A 22,952-nucleotide genomic window follows, 5' to 3' on the forward strand; every position below is an offset into this window, starting at 1 on the left:
GGACTTGCAGCATTGTTATGATTTTATGAACTGAGACAGATTCAATGAGCTAGACACAGAAGATACATACTTAACTGACTATGCCTCAGATAAAACCATCAGGAAAACCAAACAAAACTGCTGTTTTGCTGTCAAGGTGAAGCATGAAATTCATGTATATTAACTAAAGAGCAACTGGTATACATTACATATCGCTTAATTTCCGGGAAAAGTAATGTCTAAGAATGTTATATAGATTTAGGTTAAGATTCGTTTGTGTTTTTGGATGGTAATATTGCTTTGGGAAATAAGATTTTGTTTAGTTTTGAAAGCTGAGGCTGATTGAAAGCTGGTATCTTTAAAAGGAAGAAAAGAAGAGGATACACTTCTAATGATGGGTCTTCTGAGAAGGGGTAATGAAGTTTCTCTTTTCCTTGGAGGCCTGAAACACAAGAGTGAGATGGCTATGTGGGGAACAGTTTGGATTAGAAACACAAAATTTAAGTGTGATAATGCTAAATATAGCTTTTTTTTCTTTTCAAAAGCATCTCCTTTCTTTTTGACACTTGCTAAAGAATCTCCAATCTAATCTTGTATTTTCATTACCACAATCTTATAATCAAATTTCTCCAAGGAACCCTGATTAACTTTTATTGGAGAATAGTATTTAGAAACCAAGATCTGATTTCTCATTCCTCCTGGGGTGTCACTTCTTCTAGGTCCTCTCAGTACCTAGAGCTAGGAAAAATATACTGAATTATATATGCACACATATCTATATGCACTTATGTGTCTAGCTATCTCTATGTGTTTTAAAATGTACATGAGTTGATATCACTGACTCATCTAGAACTACAGATTTCAAACTAACAGTACTTTTTGGCTTATTTATGTTGTCTTTCTCTGACAGTAAGAAACTTTGATCATATCATCTATAATTTATTTACCTATTTGCTGAACCTGAGCACATATATAAATTAGTTTCAAAATTGCTAATCCATACTAACCCATGCTAACCCATGTGAGGATCAAATTTACTAAGTAAAGTGCAGTGTTTGTGTAAAGTTCTTTTTTGTCTTTGTACTTACAGTTTTTAGTCAAATGACATTTTTCAAAAGTTACTTGGGTAATGTCCCCTTTTTCCCCATCTTCTTCACTAAAGTTAATTCATAAATTGTAGTACAGTTATTTTCATTTGGTACTGTTTGTATTCTATCCTGAGATCCACCCAGAGTTCTAGTTGATTTTACTTATATTTGCATACAGTATAGATTACAGTTCTATGGGTTTTGACAAATGCATAGTCATATGTTTTCCTATGCAGTACCATACAGAAATGCAGGAGACCCCAGTTTGATTCCTGGTTCGGGATCCCCTGGAGAAGGGAGAGTCTACCCACTCCAGAATTCTTGGGCTTCCCTGGTGACTCAGATGGTAAAGAATCTGCCTACAATGCAGGAGACCTGGGTTTGATCCCTGGGTTGGGAAGATTTCCCTAGAGGAGGGCGTGGCAACTCAATCCAGTATCCTTGCCTTTAAATCCCCATGGACAGAGGAGCCTGGCAGGCTACAGTCCATGGGGTCTCAAAGAGTTGGACATGACTGAGCAACTAAGCATAGCACAGCACAGCACCTTCAGAGAAAATCTATCATAAATAAAACTCCAATGTGAGGTCCCATTGTACTCAACACTTTCCCCATCCTCACCACTGGCAAGCACTGATCTTTTTCCAGCTCTAAAATTGTATTTTTTTAAAATAATATTTTGTAAATGGAATTATATAATATCTATTTTATTTTTTTTAATAATACCATGTAAATGGAATTATATAATATCTAAACTTTGGACCTTGGCCTTATTTAGAATAATGTATTGAAGATTAATTTATGTTATTGAAAGAATCAGTAGCTTGTTCCTTTTGTAAAAATTACTCAGTAGTATTATACATATAATACAGATCATTTAGCTAGTCACCTATTGAAGGATTTGTTGTTGTTGTTGTTAGGTTCAGTGACTTAGTGTGTTCAGGCTGCTCTAACAAAATACCACAGACCGGGTGGCTTATAACAATAAAGAATCATTTTGTACAGTTCTGGAACTTGGAAATCTGTGATGAGAGAGTCAGCATGGTTGGCTAAGGGCTGTCTTCCAAGTTAGACTTCTTGTCACTCACATGGTAGAAAGGGTGAGCATTCTCTCTAGGGCCTCTTCTATCTATAAATATACTAACCCTAATTGTGAGAATTCTACTCTCATAACCTAATTTACCTCTGAAGGTCCCACCTCCTAATACCATTGCAGTGGCCATCAAGATTTTAAAATATGGATTTTGGTGAGACTGAACATAAACATTCATACCATAGCATAAAATTTTGGGTGATTATTAATAAAGTTGCTATAAACATTCATATCTGGACTTTTGTGTGAACCTAAGTTTTTCATTCACTTGGATAAGTATCCAGGAGTGTGAGCAGTGTGGAGCTGGTCCATATGTTAGTGTATGTTTAATTCTATAAAAATTGCAAGCTATCTTCTAAAGTGGCTATACCATGTGGTTTCATACATGAATGAAAGTTTCTATTTTTCTGCATCCTTGCCAAGATTTGATATTGTTTGTTTGCCTTTTTAATAGGTATTTCACTATTTAGTTTTAGTTTGCATTTTTTAAATACTAAATGATACTGAACATTTTTTTCTTCTGTTTATTTCCTATCTATGTATCTTTGGCAAATATTTGTTCAAATCATTTTTTGATGAGGTACTAACTTTATTAAATTGTAATTCAGAAAGAAGAAATTCACTTTTTTAAGATGTACAATTTAGTGCTTTTTGTTATATTCCCAGAATTATGAAACTGTCTACACAATTTTAGAACACTTTCATAATGCCAAAAAGAAAACCCCTACCCTTTAGCAGTCACCGTTTACCCTATTTCTCCTGAACTTCCCAGAACTAGACAGCCTCTAACCTACTTTTTGTCTCTATATATTTGCCTAATCTGGACATTTAATATGAATAAAATCATCTTTTGTGACTGGCTTCTTTCACTCAGCATAATGCTCTCAAGGTTTATCTATTTTGTAGTTCATATCAGTTAATTCATTCTTTTTATTGTCAGATAACATTCCATTATGTTGATGTACATTTTCCAGAGGGCAAATGATGAACATCTTTTCAAGTCCTCATTGTCCATTTACATACCTTCTTTAGACAAATTTCGATTCAGATCCTTTGTGCATTTTTAACATTGGGCTATTTGTTTCTTTATTACTGAGTTGTAAAAGTTCTTGATTTAATATATATATATATATGTATATATATATATATGTGTGTGTGTGTGTGTGTGTCTCTTGCCAAATATATGATTTGCAAATATTTTCTCCTATTCTGTGAATTGTCTTTTCAGTTCCTTGATGGTGTCATTAGAAGCAAAAAGTTTTAAATTTTGATGAATTCCAGTTTATTAATTTTACTTTGTTTGCTTGTCTTTTTGGTGTCATGTTTCAGAAACTATTGCCTACTGCATGGTCATGATACTTTAGGCCTATGCTTGCTATTAAATATTTTGTAGCTTTATATTTACGTCTGTATGTAGTCCATTTTATTTTTGTATATAATGTAAAGTAGGGAATCCAAAGTCATTCTTTTTCATTGGGTCAGACTATCTTAGTGCTATTTTTCTCATATTATGGAGCCTCTAATGTTGTTTCTTAGGCATGTACACATTCTCACTGGGATAACAGTGCTTTTAGTAGGTCTCTCTTCAACTATTTCTTTCCCTAATCATTCCATGGAAATTTGCCTTTGTTAGTATTACACCCTGCTCCAGAAGTAGGAATACTTTTGTATTCTTGATACTTCAAACTTGCTAAGACCAAACACCACCTTGCTCAATGTACTCATTAGTTTTAAGAACATTTTTTGGACAGTTTTTTCTTGGACTTTCTATAGAGGCTTCTAGATTATGTGATTAATGACACTGGTAGATATGGAGTAAAGGAAAAATGTTTTGTTTTTAAATCAAAGAAATAAAATGTATAGGCTTATAAGGTATGAGGTACCCTTTGGGACATTCATGTAGGCTAGAATTCATTAAAGACATCTGATTTAGAGATAACAATTTGAAGATTTTTCAGCAGATAGTTGCTAACTAAAATCATGGGTGTGAATGAGCTCAATCCAGAATGTAAAAAGATAAAAAAAACAGAAAGAAAGATTTCTGAGGATAGTAGCAATAATCTGCTCTCATTTCGTCCTTTTACAACATCTATAAGCAGTTATTTACATAACTAAAGTTTGAAGACAGTGAGTGGGGCAGAATTAGATTCTGTCATTTTTTAATATCTGCCCCTGGTAATTAGAAGGTGTGCAGAAAGAGCATAGCAGGCCTGGGACTGCTATCCTTAGAAACGTCTGCTTGCAAGATTATCCCAGCTGGTCTCTGGGAACTTGAATTCGGGAGAGTTTCTACCATTTCCTGATAAAAATGGCTCACTGCACTTAAAGTGCACAATGAGCTTATGCTGAATACCTGCTTTCCTTCTTGGAATCTGGAATCTTGGTAGATGCTAAGTAAAGGATGCCTACCTGACCGAAGCTCAACAAAGGCCCTGGGCACTGATTCTCTAATGAATGTCCTTGGCAGATGATATTTCATGCATGATGTCACAACTTACACCAAAGAGAAATTAGGTGTATCCTGTGTGATTCCAGTGGGACAGAACTCTTAGAGCCCTGCTCTTGGTTTCCTCTGACTTTGCTTCAAGAGCCTTTCTCATTGCTCACTTGGTTTTCATCTTTTGCTGTAATAAATCACAGCTATGAATGTGAATATAACTATGCATTAGTAGTAAGTCCTATGAGTATTTCCAGTGAGTCATGAAACTGGGAGAAGGTAGGAGGCTTGGGGACTCCTGATAAAGAGTTTATCATTTAATTACCATCACTTTTTACATGCTGTATATATTTTTCCTTCAGTGGCTTTTAGAATTTTCTCTTTATATTTGAGTTCTGCAGTTTTGTTATAATGTGTCTGCCTATGATTTTCTTCTTATTTGATGTTACCACTTGATGTATCTTTTCAATTAGAGCGCTCATGGCTCTTCGTGGCTTGCTATTGCTCTGCCAATACTTTTTTAAATGTTGACTCTCTACCATGCCATTACATGGAGTTTGAAACTTCTGTGCCATTTCCATGTGTCTTGTTTCTGCCTCATATTTTGGTATCTCTTTACCTGTGTGAGCTGTATTCCAAAACGTTTCCTCAATTCTTTCTCCAAAATTGCTAATTCTTCATTCAGTTGTGTCTTATCTACTAACTGCCCATAACCCTCAATTTTTTTTATGTGAATAGCTATGACTTTTACTAAAACTCTTATTATTTTTTCCGATATCCATGCTTTTTTTTTGCATAACTTCCTATTCCTGGTACATTAGTGCTATTCCTTATTTTACCTATTTGAAGATTACTATGGTTCGTGACATTGTACAGGAGACAGGGATCAAGAAAATCCCCATGGAAAAGAAATGCAAAAAAGCAAAGTGGCTGTCTAAGGAGGCCTTACAGATAGCTGGGAAGAGAAAAGAAGCGAAAAGCAAGGGACAAAGGGAAAGATACTCCCATCTGAATGCAGAGTTCCAAAGAATAGCAAGGAGAGATAAGAAAGCCTTCCTCAGCGATCAGTGCAAAGAAATAGAGGAAAACAACAGATTGGGAAAGACTAGAGATCTCTTCAAGAAAATTAGAGATACCAAAGGAATATTTCCTGCAAAGATAGGCTCGATAAAGGACAGAAATGGTATGGACCTAACAGAAGCAGAAGATATTAAGAAGAGGTGGCAAGAATACACAGAAGAACTGTACAAAAAATATCTTCACGACCCAGGTAATCACGATGGTGTGATCACTCACCTAGAGCCAGACATCCTGGAATGTGAAGTCAAGTGGGCCTTAGAAAGCATCACTACGAACAAAGCTAGTGGAGGTGATGGAATTCCAGTTGAGCTATTTCAAATCCTCAAAGGTGATGCTGTGAAGGTGCTGCACTCGATATGCCAGCAAATTTGGAAAACTCAGCAGTGGCCACAGGACTGGAAAAGGTAAGTTTTCGTTCCAATCCCAAAGAAAGGCAATGCCAAAGAATGCTCAAACTACCGCACAATTGCACTCATCTCACATGCTAGTAAAGTAATGCTCAAAATTCTCCAAGCCAGGCTTCAGCAATACGTGAACCGTGAACTTCCAGATGTTCAAGCTGGTTATAGAAAAGGCAGAGGAACCAGAGATCAAATTGCCAATATCTGCTGGATCATCGAAAAAGCAAGAGAGTTCCAGAAAAACATCTATTTCTGCTTTATTGACTATGCCAAAGCCTTTGACTGTATGCATCACAATAAACTGTGGAAAATTCTGAAAGAGATGGGAATACCAGACCATCTGACCTGTCTCTTGAGAAACCTGTATGCAGGTCAGGAAGCAACAGTTCGAACTGGACATGGAACAACAGACTGGTTCCAAATAGGAAAAGGAGTACGTCAAGGCTGTATATTGTCACTCTGCTTATTTAACTTCTATTCAGAGTACATCATGAGAAACGCTGGGCTGGAAGAAACACAAGCTGGAATCAAGATTGCCAGGAGAAATATCAATAACCTCAGATATGCAGATGACACCACCCTTATGGCAGAAAGTGAAGAAGAATTAAAGAGCCTCTTGATGAAGGTGAAGGAGGAGAGTGAAAAAGTTGGCTTAAAGCTCAACGTTCAGAAAACTAAGATCATGGCATCTAGTCCCAACAGTTCATGGCAAATAGATGGGAAAACAGTGGAAACAGTGTCAGACTTTATTTTTTTGGGCTCCAGAATCACTGCTGATGGTGACTGCAGCCATGAAATTAAAAGACGCTTACTCCTTGGAAGGAAGGTTGTGGCCAACCTAGATAGCATATTTAAGAGCCGAGACATTACTTTGCCAACAAAAGTCCGTCTAGTCAAGGCTATGGTTTTTCCAGTGGTCATGTATGGATGTGAGAGTTGGACGGTGAAGAAAGCTGAGCGCTGCAGAATTGATGCTTTTGAACTGTGGTGTTGGAGAAGACTCTTGAGAGTCCCTTGGACTGCAAGGAGATCCAATCAATCCATCCTAAAAGAGATCAATCCTGGGTGTTCATTGGAAGGTCTGATGTTGAAGCTGAAACTCCAATACTTTGGCTACCTCATGCGAAGGGTTGACTCATTAGAAAAGACCCTAATGCTGGGTAGGATTGGGGGCGGGAGGAGAAGGGGACGACAGAGGATGAGATTGTTGGATGGCATCACCGTCTCGATGGACATGGGTTTGGGTAGACTCCGGGAGTTGGTGATGGACAAAGAGGCCTGGTGTGCTGCAATTCATGGGGTCGCAAAGAGTCGGACACGACTGAGCGACTGAACTGAACTGATAATTACTTTAAAGTTTAGGTGCATCTATGAAGTCATCTCTTTAGGTATAAATTCTCATTTTTGGAATTGATATTCATCATACGCTCTGTAATTGTTTTCCGTGAATTTATTTTCTTTCAAAATTGTTCTCCAGAGGGTGTTTTTCATTCTGAGATCTAGAGGCCTTTCTGGATAGTGTAGTGTTTTGCTTGTTGCTTTTTCTTGGGCTCCATCGTCTTGTGTGCTGTGCTGTGCTTAGTTACTCAGTTGTGTCCAACTCTTTGTGACCGCATGGACTATAGCCTGCTAGGCTCCTCTGTCCATTGGGCTGTAGCCCACTAGGCTCCTCTCTCTATGGGGATTCTCCAGACAAGAACACTGGAGTGGGTTACCATGCCCTCCTCCAGGGAATCTTCCCAACCCAGAAATCAAACCCAGGTTTCCCTCACTGCAGGCGGATTCTTTACCATCTGAGCCACCAGGGAAGCTCTATGTATACCATAAATTTAGCCTCAGCACCCTCAAAATGCACACTTCAGTTTCTGGTTTGTAGGATTTTTCTCTCCATAGGAAGCTTAGTGGCTGGTCCCAGCAGTGATTTCCTGCCCCAGTTTGCTTGCAGGTGTGTGTTCCACAGTCCTGCCTCCTGATATGCAAGTGGCCTGTAGCTTTGGCTTCTCTGGAATTGCAGTGGAACTTGAAACACTATGATTTCTACCAAGTCCTAACACTCCACAGCCACACAGATTACTTGTTACTTCTGTGAAGTCTTTTTCAGATTCTCCACATGTATTTCTCTTAATTTATGTGCATGCATGCATGCTAAGTCGCTTCAGTTGTGTCTGAATCTTTGCAAACCTACAGACTGTAGCCTGCCAGGTTCCTGTCCATGGAATTCTCCAGGCAAGAATACTGGAGTGGGTTGCCATGCCCTCCTCCAGGGGATCTTCCCGACCCAGGGATGGAACCCATGTCTCTTATGTCTCCTGTATTAGTAGGCAGGCTCTTTACCACTAGCGTCATGTGGGAAGCTCTCTTAATTTATGCATATGTTATCAAATATTTTAATTATTTTTGAGTGAGAGGAAGAATTAGAGTGTGTGCTCCATGCTTAATCAACAATCTGAACCCAGGAATTCAGAATATATGTGATTATAGCATAGATGACATAAAAATCTCATTATTTCCATGAAACATATTTGGGGCAATATTTTTTTTTTTCCACCAATGTCTAACTTGCTTTTTATTTTATTTTTTTTATTTTAATTGGAGGCTAATTACTTTACAATATTGTGGTGATTTTTGCCATACATTCACGTGAATCAGCCATGGGTGTACATCTGTTCCCAATCTTGACCCTCCCTCCCACCTCCCTCCCCATCCCATCCCTCAGGGTCATCCCAGTGCACCAGCCCTGAGCACCCTGCCTCATGCATCGAACCTGGACAGGTGATCTATGTAATATATGATAATATACATGTTTCAATGCTATTTTCTTAAATCACCCCACCCTTGCTTTCTCCCACAGAGTCCAACAGTCTTTTCCTTATATTTGTGTCTCTTTTACTGTCTCACATATAGGGTCATCATTACCATCTTTCTAAATCCCATATATATGTGTTAATATACTGTATTGGTGTTTTTCTGTCTGACTTACTTTGCTCTGTATAATAGGCTCCAGTTTCATCCACCTCATTATAACTGATTCAAATGCATTCTCTTGACACCACCCTTATGGCAGAAAGTGAAGAAGAACTAAAGAGCCTCTTGATGGAAGTGAAAGAGGAGAGTGAAAAAGTTGGCTTAAAGCTCAACATTCAGAAAACTAAGATCATGGCATCCGGTCCCATCACTTCATGGCAAATAGATGAAGAAAAGTGGAAACAGTGGCTGACTTTATTTTGGGGAGCTCCAAAATCACTGCAGATGGTGACTGCAGCCATGAAATTAAAAGATGCTTACTCCTTGGAAGGAAAGTTATGACCAACCTAGACAGCATATTAAAAAGCAAACACATTACTTTGCCAACAAAGGTCGGTCTAGTCAAAGCTATGGTTTTTCCAGGAGTCATGTATGGATGTGAGAGTTGGACTGTGAAGAAAGCTGAAGAATTGTTGCTTTTGAAGTGTGGTGTTGGAGAAGACTCTTGAGAGTCCCTTGGACTGCAAGGAGATCCAACCAGTCCATCCTAAAGGAGATCAGTCCTGTTCATTCATTGGAAGGACCGATGTTGAAGCTGCAACTCCAATACTTTGGCCACCTAATGCGAAGAGCTGACTCATTTGAAAAGACCCTGATGCTGGGAAGGATTGAAGGCAGGAGGAGAAGGGGACGACAGAGGATGAGATGGTTGGATGGCATCACTGACTCAATGGACATGAGTTTGGGTAGGCTCTGGGAGTTGGTGATGGACAGGGAGGCCTGGCCTGCTGCAGTTCATGGAGTCTGAAAGAGTCAGACACGACTGATAGACTGAACTGAATTGAATTGTTTTGGGGCAAAACACAGAACTTACCAATACACAGAATGAATCTTTACAAAACACTAACCGAGATCATTGATTTAAACTGTTAAAATGTTGAGTGTGGATCATTCAAGATAAAATTGGTTCCAACCTCTCCACCAACCCCTCCACCCACACTGCCCGAAATGATAGTATAAGATTGACAATGTTGGGTTGTCACAAGAAATTGTTTTTTTGATGTGGTTATTTACTTTGGTCACAGCAGTCTGAGACTTTGCTTTTGGAGATGTTTATAACTTTGAACCATTCCTATTTTGTGTTCATCTCTCCCATAGGCAACTGCAGAAGAAGAGCATTTGTTGTAATATTTTTCTCCTAGTACCATCATTTTTCATGGCCTTGTGCCATTTGGCACATAACACAGGAACTAGTGAATGACCCAGTGTTTTAACTGTCAGTCACCATGAACTACTTTACGAAACAGGCTTAACAGCTCATAAATGGAAAGCAATCCTGTTTACTGCCATCTCTAGATTCATAGATTGTTTGCAGCCTGTTACTGTTCTAGCAACACTTAGGGGCCAAGCACCTAAAGTACTTTATGTATTTCTTGATGTCTCTTAAGAAGGGCCAGTCTGGTGAGCATCCTTGTACTTTTTTCATCTAATATAATAGGATTAGACCTTGGGGTGACTGTATCAAAACTACTGACAGCTTTCTACAACATGCTGTGCATGAATATGTCTACCACATCTAGAAACTTTTGGAAGAAGAGAAATAGTACCACAGAAACTGTATTTGAAGATGAGTAAATTGATTCGCCTTTCTTTTTTGGGGGAAGGGAGTCTATCACTGTAGGTTAATTGACTCTTTCTTTTCTTTGTCTTATTGGCCTGTCAGCACTTTTTCCCCTTGGTCTTGAATTGCTTTATTCTCTACTGAAGGTAGATGTATATTCTGAAAATAAACTCGAATCTATTAAAGCAGCTAACATATAGTGATGTCCCTGTTTTGTAAATTGAGTTCAGGTATAGGCTATCTATCTATTTGGCAGCAGAAGAGGTAGCTTTTGGTCTGAATTTTACTGTTTGAGATGTTAGAGTTGCCTTCTAAGGTGGATAGGGGTCAGGGTAGTATCAGTTTCACACATTACTGTCTTTACTGAATTTATATGAATGACCTCCTCTGAAGATTGAAGAACCCAACACAAGTATGCATAAGGCTCCTTTCAACCAGAGAATACTATTTTTACCCCCTTTTTATTGTAAGAGAAGCTATTGCCTTTTGACATATACTGAATTTTTTAAAGCCTGAAGAAAGCTATAAAATTGTAAAAGAATATTGACAATCAGAATTTTAAGAAGACAGTTTAGTTTCAAAATTTGCAAGATGAAAAATTTGTGATTTACTTCTTAGTGTGACTGATCATTTCGTTAGGTATATAATAAAACTCAGTCTGTGGAAATCTTCAGCGTTAGTAGTTAATATTACAGCACCTATGTGAGGAAGATAAGTGTTATTGTCCTTTTCTTATGGAAACAAAGAAGGAAATGATTTCTGTGGCAACACTATCCATAGTAGACATGAGTATTAATGTCAAGAAATGTTCCACTTCTGTTCCTAAGCTATAATTACTACCACATAGGTAAGGCAAAAACTAACTAATCCATATATGTCAAGGGAAGTTGTCACATATAAGTGTCAAAAACTGAACTCTACACACTGAATAAAACAAAGCAGAATGATGAATTCATTGCAAGAATTTCAACTTGCAAGTGGGAAACTCGAGGCTATGGGAGTAATGGGTTCAGAGTTCCTCATAGAGTAAATGGTATTTATGGAGTAAATGTGGAAACCATTTGGCTTTTTTCAGCTGATTGGTTGCATAGTAGTCTTTGTTATTGGATCCGGGTAGTTGAGTCAAGGGAACAAGAAGTCCAGAGATTATGTGAACAGACTTGACATTTAGGGATTGACGGGTGCCCTCTGCTGATTTCTGAGAAGACCTGTTCAGTTCAGTTCAGTTCAGTTGCTCAGTCGTGTCTGACTCTTTGCGACCCCATGAATCACAGTACACCAGGCCTCCCTGTCCATCACCAACTCCTGGAGTTTACCCAAACCCATGTCCATCAAGTCGATAATGCCATCCAGCCATCTCATCCTCTGTCGTCCCCTTCTCCTCCTGCCCCCAATCCTTCCCAGCATCAGGGTCTTTTCCAATGAGTCACCTCTTCACATGAGGTGGCCAAAGTATTGGAGTTTCACCTTCAACATCAGTCCTTCCAATGAACGACCAGGACTGATCTCCTTTAGGATGAACTGGTTGGATCTCCTTGCAGTCCAAGGGACTCTCAAGAGTCTTCTCCAACACCACACTTCAAAAGCATCAATTCTGCGGTGCTCAGCTTTCTTCACAGTCCAACTCTCACATCCATACATGACTACTGGAAAAACCATAGCCTTGACTAGACGTACCGTTTTTGGCAAAGTAATGTCTCTGCTTTTTAATATGCTATCTAGGTTGGTCGTAACTTTCCTTTCAAGGAGTAAGCGTCTTTTAATTTCATGGCTGCAATCACCATCTGCAGTGATTTTGGAGCCCGAGAAGACCTGTAAATTCTTGTAAAGTTAGCTTTGTTTCCTTTATATGCTGGCATTTGCTATCTCCATTTTGTATTTGACATAAGTGACTTCATTTTTGTTTGCTTCTACAAATGTGAATGTTAATTTTTTTTAAAAAAATTATATTTAATTTCAAATTTAGCCAAGAATTTCAGTCTTCTGATACTTAAAGAATATTTGAAGTTAATGCATTTTTCATATACTTGGAGAGAATTTTGTTTTTATAAGTTGAGTCACTTATGAATGAAAGGGAAACCATTTCTGATATAAGGTAGTAACCACTCCATGAGTTTATCCAATAGCAGCTGGACATTTTAAAGGATTAATGGGACTTCAAACTCAGTATTCAACTGATTTCAATTTCCTGTAATTATCCTGTCAACTTTATCTCTAGTGAATTCTGTGCCCCAAGCATCTTAAGTAAAGTTGCTAACATATGGGGTAGTCGGTAAGCAGATCATTGAGGGTACAGATCTAGCTCTGCTAAGAGTATTTCCACTTTCCTTCTTTCCTTCCTTCCCTCCCTACCACCCTCTCTCCCTTCCTCCTACTTTTCTTCTTTTTTCCTTTCTTAAATTTTTAAAAATTAAATTTGTGAGCTAGAAGATTCCCAGCACATTTTATTAGAGGCTGTCATTACTTACACAGAGAATGGCTGCCAAAATGATGAAAGATCACCATATAAAATGGCATAAGGAAATTTATTTGTTATTTTAGCAACTTCCACAGTTATCTGAAATCCACCTAAGACTGGTTAACTTTTTTATGTGACTAATAAAAAAATATCAAGTATTTGACTTTTAAATATTTTTAAAGGTTTCATGTGTTCTATCGTAATCCATTGATCAAGATTGATCACAGTCTTCTTGGTCAAGAAGGAATGGAACTATCCAGGGCAAACTGAAGATCTTGTTAACTCTTGTTGTTCAGTCACTAAGTTGTGTCTGACTCTTTGTGACCCCATGAACTGCAGCATGCCAGGCTTCCCTCTCCTTCACTGTCTCTTGGAGTTTGCTCATCTGTCACCCCCCCTGCTCCTCCTGCTCTCAATCTTTCCCAGCATCAGAGTCTTCAGTTGTTAACTCTATGGCCCATTTTTAACTGTACTCATACATTTTTAATTAAATAGAACATGAGAATTTTGTAATACTGTGGTATGAGTGCACACACATACACACAAATACATATTTAAAACTGCCTAGATAAATCCATTTGTAGAAAAGCACTACTAGATCTTAAGAAGCTTTAAAGTAATAAAATATCAATTTCTCTAAAGCATTTGTCTCATTTTCTATTAAAGTTGATCTTAAATATTTATCAGTTTCTAAGAAAAACTATGACAAACCTAGACAGCATATTAAAAAGCAGAGACATTACTTTGTCAATAAAGGTCCGTCTAGTCAAGGCTATGGTTTTTCCAGTGGTCATATATGGATGCGAGAGTTGGACTATAAAGAAAGCTGAGTGCCGAAGAATTGATGCTTTTGAACTGTGGTGTTGGAGAAGACTCTTGAGAGTCCCTTGGACTGCAAGGAGATCCAACCAGTCCATCCTAAAGGAGATCAGTCCTGGTCGTTCATTGGAAGGACTGATGTTGAAGCTGAAACTCCCTGGCCACCTCATGCGAAGAGTTGACTCATTGGAAAAGACCCTAATGCTGGGAAATATTGAAGGCAGGAGAAGGGAATGACAGAGGATGATATGGCTGGATGGCATCACCGACTCAATGGACATGGGTTTGGGTAAACTCCAGGAGTTGGTGATGGACAGGGAGGACTGGCGTGCCTCAGTCCATGGGGTGGCAAAGTGTTGGACACAACTGAGTGACTGAACTGAGCTGAACTGAAAATTGAAGTATAGTTGACTTACAACACTTTGCCAGACTGCCGTGCAGCAAATGACCTAGTTGTACATATATATATATATATATGTTGTTTTTAAATATTCTTTTCCATTATGATTTATCCTAAGAGATTGGAAATAGTTCCCATAGGGTAGGACCTGTAGTTTAACCATTTTAGATGTAATAGTTTGTATATATCAACCCCAAATTCTCAGTCCATCCTTCTCCCTCCTCCCTTCCCCCTTGACAACCACAAGTCTGATCTCTATGTCTATGAGCCTGTTTCTCTTTTGTAGATATGTTCATTTGTGCTGTATTTTAGATTCCACATTAAGTGATATCATATGGTACTTGTCTTTGCCTGACTTACTTCATTTAGTATGACAATCTCTAGTTGCATTCATGGCATTATTTCTTTTTATTATTATTTATTTATTATTAATATTCTTTCTATTATTCTTTTTAATGGCCTAGTAGTTTTCCATTTTATAAGCATACCACATCTTCTTTATCTATTCATCTGTCAATAGACATTTAGGTTGCTTCCATGTCTTGACTGTTGTGAATAGTGCTGTTGTAAAATATACAATCATTATGAAACCAGAAAGAACTCAGTTGTGTAATACAGTGGATTTTCATATTTCAGTATTTGACCATAAATCTTGCCAAAGGAACATAATTTATGATAATTTAAATTAAATACTAATATTTATAATAAGGTTGTAGAATAATCTAGTAGACCTGGATGTTCTGAATTTCTTAACAGGACCTTTTTTTTGGATTGAAGTATAATTGGTGTACAATATTACTTAAGTTTCAAGTGTACAATACAGTATGGAGTTTTGGAATCTTAAAGGGTTATATTCTATTTTTAGTTATTACAAACTATTGGCTATATTCCCTGTAATGTATATATTCTTGTTGCTTATTTATTTTATTGTTGCTGTTGTTCAGTTGCTAACTGGTGTCTGACTCATTGAGACCCCACTGACTACAGGACTCCAGGCTTTCTTGTCTTTCACTATCTCCTGGAATTTGCTCAAACTCATATCCATTGCATCCATAATACCAACCAACATCTTATCCTCTGTCTCCCTTTCTCCTCCTGCCCTCAGTCTTTCCCAGCATTAGGGTATTTTCCATTGAGTCAGCTCCTTGTATTGGTGGCCAAAGTATTGGAGCTTCAGCTTTAGTAATAGTCCTTCCAAAGAATATCCAGGGTTAATTTCCTTCAGGGTTGACTGGTTTGATCTTCTTGCTGTCTGAGGGATTCTCAAGTGTCTTCTCCAGCATCACAATTCGAAAGCAATTCTTCGGCACTCAGCCTTCTTTATGGTTCAACTCTCATATCTATATATGACTACTGGGAAAAAACCATAACTTTGACTATACATACATTTGTCAGAAAAGCGATGTCCGTACTTTTTAATAGGCTTTCTAGGTTTGTCATAGCTTTCCTTCCAAGGAGCAAGCAACTTTTGATTTTGTGGCTGAATTCAATACCTGCAGTGATTTTGGAGTCCAAGAAAATAAAATCTTCCACTGTTTCTACGTTTTCCCTATCTATTGCCGTGAAGCAATGGGACCAGATGGCATGATCTTAATCTTTTTACTGTTGAGTTTTAAGCCAGCTCTTTCACTCTGTTCTTATTTATTTTATACATCATCATAAATAAGAGATTATTTTAATAGATTTTAGTTTTTAGAGAAGTTTCAGGTTTATAGCAAAATTGAACAGAAAGAACAGAGATTTCCCTAAACCCCCTGCCCCTACACATGCACAGACTCTTCCACTATCAACATCTGGAACCAGAGTGGCACATGTGTACCAAAAAAAATGAACCTATATTGATGTATCATTATCACTCAAAGTCCATTTTATTCCTTAGGATTCACACTTGATGCTTTACATTCTATGTACATTTTTAACAATTATATGATGGCATGTGTCCTACAGAATAGTTTCACTCTCCTAAATGCCCTCTCTCCTCTGCCTACTGATCCCTCTCTCTCCACTTGTTGTTCAGGCACTCAGTCTTGTCCAACTCATTGTGACCCCATGGACTACACCATGCCAGTCTTCCCTGTCCTTCACCATCTCCTGAAACTTGCTCAAACTCATGTCCATTCAGTTGGTGATGCCATCCAATCATCTGGTCCTCTGTTATCCCCTTCTCCTCCTGCCTTCAATCTTTCACAGCATCAGGGTCTTTTCTGAGTCAGCTCTTCGCATCAGGTGGCCAGAGTATTGGAGTTTCAGCTTCAGCATCAGTCCTTTCAACGAATGTTCAGGACTGATTTCCATTAGAATTGACTGGTTTGATCTCCTTGCAGTCCAAGGGACTCTCAAGAAAGAATCTTTCCAACACCATAATTCTAAAGCATCAGCCTTCTTTATGGTCTAACTCTCACATCCATATATGACTACTGGAAAAAACATAGCTCTGACTATACAGACCATTATTGACAAGAAATGTATCTGCTTTTTAATATGCTATCTAGGTTTGTCATAGCTTTTCTTCCAAGTAGGAAATGTCTTTTAATTTCATGACTGCAGTCACCATCTGCAGTGATTTTGGAGCCCCTAAAATAAGATCTGTCACTGTCCCCATTATTTCCCCATCTATTTGCGACGAAGTGATGGGACAGGATGCCATGATTTTAGTTTCTTGAATGTTGAGTTTTAAGCCAGCCTTTTCACTTTCCTCTTTCACTTTCGTTAAGAGGCTCTTTAGTTCCTCTTTGCTTTCTGCCCTAAGGCTGATGTCATCTGCATATCTGAGGTTGTTGATATTTCTCCCAGTAATCTTGATTCCAGCTTGTGCTTCATCCAGCCTGGCATTTCTCATGATGTACTCTGTATAGAAGTTAATAAGCAGGGTGACAATATACAGCCTTAGCATACTCCTTTCCCAATTTTGAACCAGTCCATTATTCCATCTCTGGCTCTAACTGCTGCTTCTTGACCTGTAAACAGGTTTCACAGGAGGCAGATAAGGTGGTCTGGTAGTCCCATTTCTTGAAGAATTTTCTACAAATTGTAAAAAATTTGTTGTGATCCATGAACTTCCAGATGTTCAAGCTGGTTTTAGAAAAGGCAGAGGAACCAGAGATCAAATTGCCAACATCCGGTGGATCAAAAAAGCAAGAGAGTTCCAGAAGAACATCTATTTCTGCTTTATTGACTATGCCAAAGCCTTTGACTGTGTGCATCACAATAAACTGTGGAAAATTCTTAAAGACATGGGAATACCAGATCATCTGACCTGTCTCTTGAGAAACCTGTATGCAGGTCAGGAAGCAACGGTTAGAACTGGACATGGAACAACAGACTAGTTCCAAATAGGAAAAGGAGTACGTCAAGGCTGTATATTGTCACCCTGCTTATTTAACTTGTATGCAGAGTACATCATGAGAAATGCTAGGCTGGAAGACACACAAGCTGGAATCAAGATTGCCAGGAGAAATATCAATGACCTCAGATATGCAGATGACACCACCCTTATGGCAGAAAGCGAAGAAAAACTAAAGAGCCTCTTGATGAAAGTGAAGGAGGAGAGTGAAAAAGTTGGCTTAAAGCTCAACATTCAGAAAACTAAGATCATGGCATCTGGTCCCATCACCTCATGGGAAATAGATGGAAAACAGTGGAAACAGTGTCAGACTTGATTTTTTGGGGCTCCAAAATCACTGCTGATGGTGATTGAAGCCATGAAATTAAAAGACACTTACTCCTTAGAAGGAAGGTTATGACCAATGTAGATAGCATATTTAAAAGCAGAGATATTACTTTGCCAACAAAGGTCCATCTAGTCAAGGCTATGGTTTTTCCAGTGGTCATGTATGGATGTGAGAGTTGGATGGTGAAGAAAGCTGAGTGCCGAAGAATTGATGCTTTTGAACTGTGGTATTGGAGAAGACACTTGAGAGTCCCTTGGACTGCAAGAAGATCCTAAGTCGATCCTAAAGGAGATCAGTCCTGGGTGTTCATTGGAAGGACTGATGTTGAAGGTGAAACTCCAAGACTTTGGCCACCTCATGTGAAGAGTTGACTCATTGGAAAAGACCCTAATGCTGGGAAGGATTGGGGGCAGGAGGAGAAGGGGACGACAGAGGATGAGATGGCTGGATGGCATCACCAACTCGATGGACATGGGTTTGGGTAGTCTCTGGGAGTTGGTGATGGACAGGGAGGCCTGGCGTGCTGCGATTCATGGGGTCAAAGTGTCGGCCACGACTGAGCAACTGAACTGAACTGAACTGAACACATTCAAAGGCTTTAGCATAGTCAATGAAGCAGAGTAGATGCTTTTCTGGACCTCTTGCTTTTTCTATGATCCAGTGGTTGTTGGCAATTTGATCTCTGGTTCCTCTGCTTTTTCCAAATCCATCTTGTACATCTGAAAGCTCTTGGTTCACGTACAGTTGAAACCTTGAGAATTTGGGGCGTTATTTTGTAGCATGGGAAATGAGTGCAGTAGTTTGAGCATTCTTTGGCATTGGCCTTCTTTGGGATTGGAATGACAACTGGCCTTTTCCAGGCCTGTGGCCACTGCTGAGTTTTCCATATTTGCTGGCATATTGAGTGCAGCACTATCACAGCATCAACTTTTAAGATTTGAAATAGCTCAGTTGGAATTCCATCACCTCCACTAACTTTGTTGGCAGTGATTTTTCTGAAGGCCCACTTGATTTTGCACTCCTAGCTGACTCTAGGTGAGGGATCACACCATTGCAGTTATCTGGGTCATCAGGACCTTTTCTGTATACTTCTACTATGTATTCTTGCCACCTCTTCCTAATTTCTTTTGCTTCTGCTAGTCCATACTGTTTCAGTCCTTTATTTTTCCCATCTTTGCATAAAATTTTCCCTTGATATCTCAGATTTTCTTGAAGAGATCTCTAGTCTTTCACTTTCTATTGTTTTTTTCTACATCTTTGCACTGTTTACTTCAGAAGTCTTTCTAAACTGTGCATTTAGAGGAGTATAGCTGTCCTTTTCTCCTTTGCCTTTCACTTCTCTTCTTTTCTTATCTATTTATAAGGCCTCCTAGACACCATTTTGCGTTTTTCCATTTCTTTTTCTGGGGGATGATTTTTCATCACTGCCTCTGTACAATGTTACAAACCTCCATCCATAGTTCTGCAGACACTCTGTCTATCAGATATCATCCCTTGAATCTATTTGTCACTTCCACTGTATAGTTGTAAGGGATTTGATTTAGGTCATACCTGAATGGCCTAGTGGTTTACCTACCTTCTTCAATTTAAGTCTAAAATTTGCAATAAAGAGTTCATGATCTGTGCCACAGTCAACTCCTGGTCTTGTTTTTGCTGACTATATGGAGCTTCTCTGTCTTTGGCTACAAAAAATATAATTAGTTTGATTTTGGTATTGACCATCTGGTGATGTCCATGTGTAGAATTGGCTCGTGTTGTTGTAAGAGGATGTTTGCTATGATACCTGGTAATGACTGATTCTTTTACTAATTTTAGAGTTTTTTAGTAATAACTTCATTTCATAAAAATGCTTGATTTTATGAACATATTACATGCCATTAAAATCTGCAAATATGTAATTTTATAACATATATACTGTATTTAAGTATCATTTTCCTATTTTTTGCCATATACTATTTAACTATTATAATATTGTTGGATGTTTAAGTAGTCAATTTTTTTCTTCCTATTATAAATAGTTCCTTTCTGAAATTTTTATCCACTAGGTTTTGAAAAATATTTCAATTTTCTTTGCTTACAGTATCAATACTGAAGTCCACATTTTACAATTCTTCAGGCCAAAAGATAGAAAAGAATTTATCTGTGACTCCTTTATTTCTTTCCTACCTTACTTCTGTTCTGTCATCAAGTCTTTTCAATTCTAACTGCAATCTACACCCAATACAACCTTTCTTTCTATTCTAAGTCATTGTCTTCTCTTGTTTGTATAAATACAATAGGAATAGGCTATGACACTAATAAACCTTTGCCCCTGTCCAATTATCTCAACATGACAACTGGTATGATCATATTAAGCATAAGTTAGATTTTATCATTCCTGTGCTCTTTTATTTAGAAAGGCAGAGGAGCAAAAACAGCTAAACAAAATAAAAATTAGTTTAGAAAAATTACTACCTAACTTCAAAAATTACAATCGATTTACAGTAATCAGTTGTATTTTTATACTACTAGATAGCTATTGGAAAATGAAACAAATTCACCTATAATTGTGCTAGTTTAAAATATTGAGGAATGAATTTAGAAAAAGTGTAAAAGCACTTTATATGCACACAGTGTGTTATTGATGAAGGAATAGACACTCAAATCAATAAAACTGAATAGAGAGTTCAGAAACATATCCACACAATTTTGATTGTTTAATTTTTGACAAAAACATAAGAAATTCAGTGATGATAGTCTTTTAAACAAACTGCTAATCCACATGCAAAAATATGAATCTCATTCAGAGCCTCAAATCTGTATAAAAATTAAATCAAAATTAATAATATGTCTAAATTTAAAATGTAAAACTTTAAAAAATTTAGAAAAAAAAATAGACAAAAATCTTCCTGACCTGGATGTAGGTGAAATGTTCTTAGAAAACGAAAACATGATTCATCAACAAAAAATGCATAAACTGAATTTCATCAAAATTAAAAACCCTTTTAACTATGAGGTGTTCTATCCTGTTACCTCGTTAAATTTACTTAGTAGTTCCCAGAGTTGTTTTATAGATTCCTTCAGATTTTCTATGTAATCAGTCCTGATGTCTGTGCATAGTGACATTGTACTTAATTTTTTTTTTTCTCTCATTACCATGTGTAAGATCTCCTGAATAATGTTGAACAGATGTGGTGAGAGTGGGCATCCTTGCCTTTTTTTTTCTTTTCAGTTTTAGTGATAAAGTATTTAATATTCCAAAACTAAGTATGATGGCAGTTATAAAGTTTTTTCTTTTGCTTACTTTTGGTAGACAACTTTTCTCAAGTTGAAATGGTTTTATTTCACAGTGTTCTGAGAACTTGTAAATTTAAGTATTGAATTTTGTCAAATTATTTTTCTGTATAAATTGTAACATATTCTTTTATTCCATTCAATGGTGAATTAAATTGGTAAGCTATTTGAATGTTAAATTAGTCTTGCATTCTTGGAATAAATGTTATTTGAGCATGCTGTGTTATACTTTTACATATTTCTGGCTTTGACTTGACGATATTTGCAAGTATTTTTTGCATTTCATTCATTGACAGATATTGTTTAGTAATTTTTTTTTGGTAATTTTTTCATCAAGTTTTTGTTTAACTTTCATTAGCCTCAGAGTTGAGAAACATTTCGTTTTTTTTTTATTTACTGAAAGTGCATAAAATTATTGATACATCTTCTTTAAATTTGTGATAAAATTCATCAAATAAAACATTTGGGCTTAGAGTTTTTTGTGAAGAGGTTTTTGAAAAAGTCAGTTTTTAATAGCTACATAGTCAATCATATTCTGCATATTTTCATGTGTCAGCTTTGGTAAGTTGCATTTTGCAAGATAAGTATACACTTTTATCTAAATTTTCAAGTTTGTTGTATAAAGATATGCAGAATAGTTTTCTATTTTCCTTTGATAACTTAATTTTAACATCAAAAATGAGGCAAACACATAATAAAATGGAAATTATAAGTCAACATCTGTGATGATCATGAATTCAAAAATCTTACAACATTTATTAGCAAATTAATTTCAACAATCTGTTGAAAAAAATGTATTAATACCTAGTTGTGCAAACTCCAGGAGGGAAATGTGTTTAGCATAAGGAAATCAGTGCATGCAATCCACATTTTAATAGCTTGCAAGAGAAAATATATATTATCATAATCATAGAAGAAGCAGGAATTTAAAAATAAAAGATAGCATTCACTTATGATATAAGATAGTATTAAGAAATAAAACAGCCCCATTTATGATAGAGAAATCTAGAAATGGAAATGCACTTTAACCTGAGAAAAATGGTTCTGTATAAGTATACACAGTAACTCAAATTTGATCGTGAAGCTCTGAATATTTTTTGAGATCTTCAAAAAGATAAAGGTGTTACTAAAACCTCTTCTATGCATCCTTGAAACAGAAGACCTAACTAGTACATTAAGTCAAGAAAAACAAAATATATTAAAATTGTAAAGAGAGAACTAAAATTTTTGTTGTTTTAGTTTATGCAGTTTTGTACATAGCACAAAATTATCTGCCTATATAGATTATTAAAATTTCTAAAAATTTTTAGTATAAAGTCAAATTAGAAAAATTTTTATGTAAAAATAAGTTTCATTATTGAGGGGTTATATATTTATGACCTTAGGATGAGTAAGGTCTTCTTAAGTCCCAAGGAGCAAAATCCATAAACTGGGGTGTGGAGCCATAATAGGTGTATTAAACTGTACCAGTATTTTACAGATTTTCTTGACCATTAAAAGGTACCACAAAAATGCTAGATTATTTAACAGGAAAAAATGATTTTTAAATCTATAAAGGGTTAATATCCAAAATATACAATAATTACATGTAAATCAATATAAAAGATATAAAGAGTCCAATAAAAATGAGCAAAGGCTGTATATGAAAAACCAGGTCACACGACATCAAA

This window comes from Giraffa tippelskirchi, chromosome 3 (genome assembly GCF_054371585.1).
Source record: "Giraffa tippelskirchi isolate mGirTip1 chromosome 3, T2T-mGirTip1v1.2.pri, whole genome shotgun sequence".
In the NCBI taxonomy this organism is placed as follows: Eukaryota; Metazoa; Chordata; class Mammalia; order Artiodactyla; family Giraffidae; genus Giraffa; species Giraffa tippelskirchi.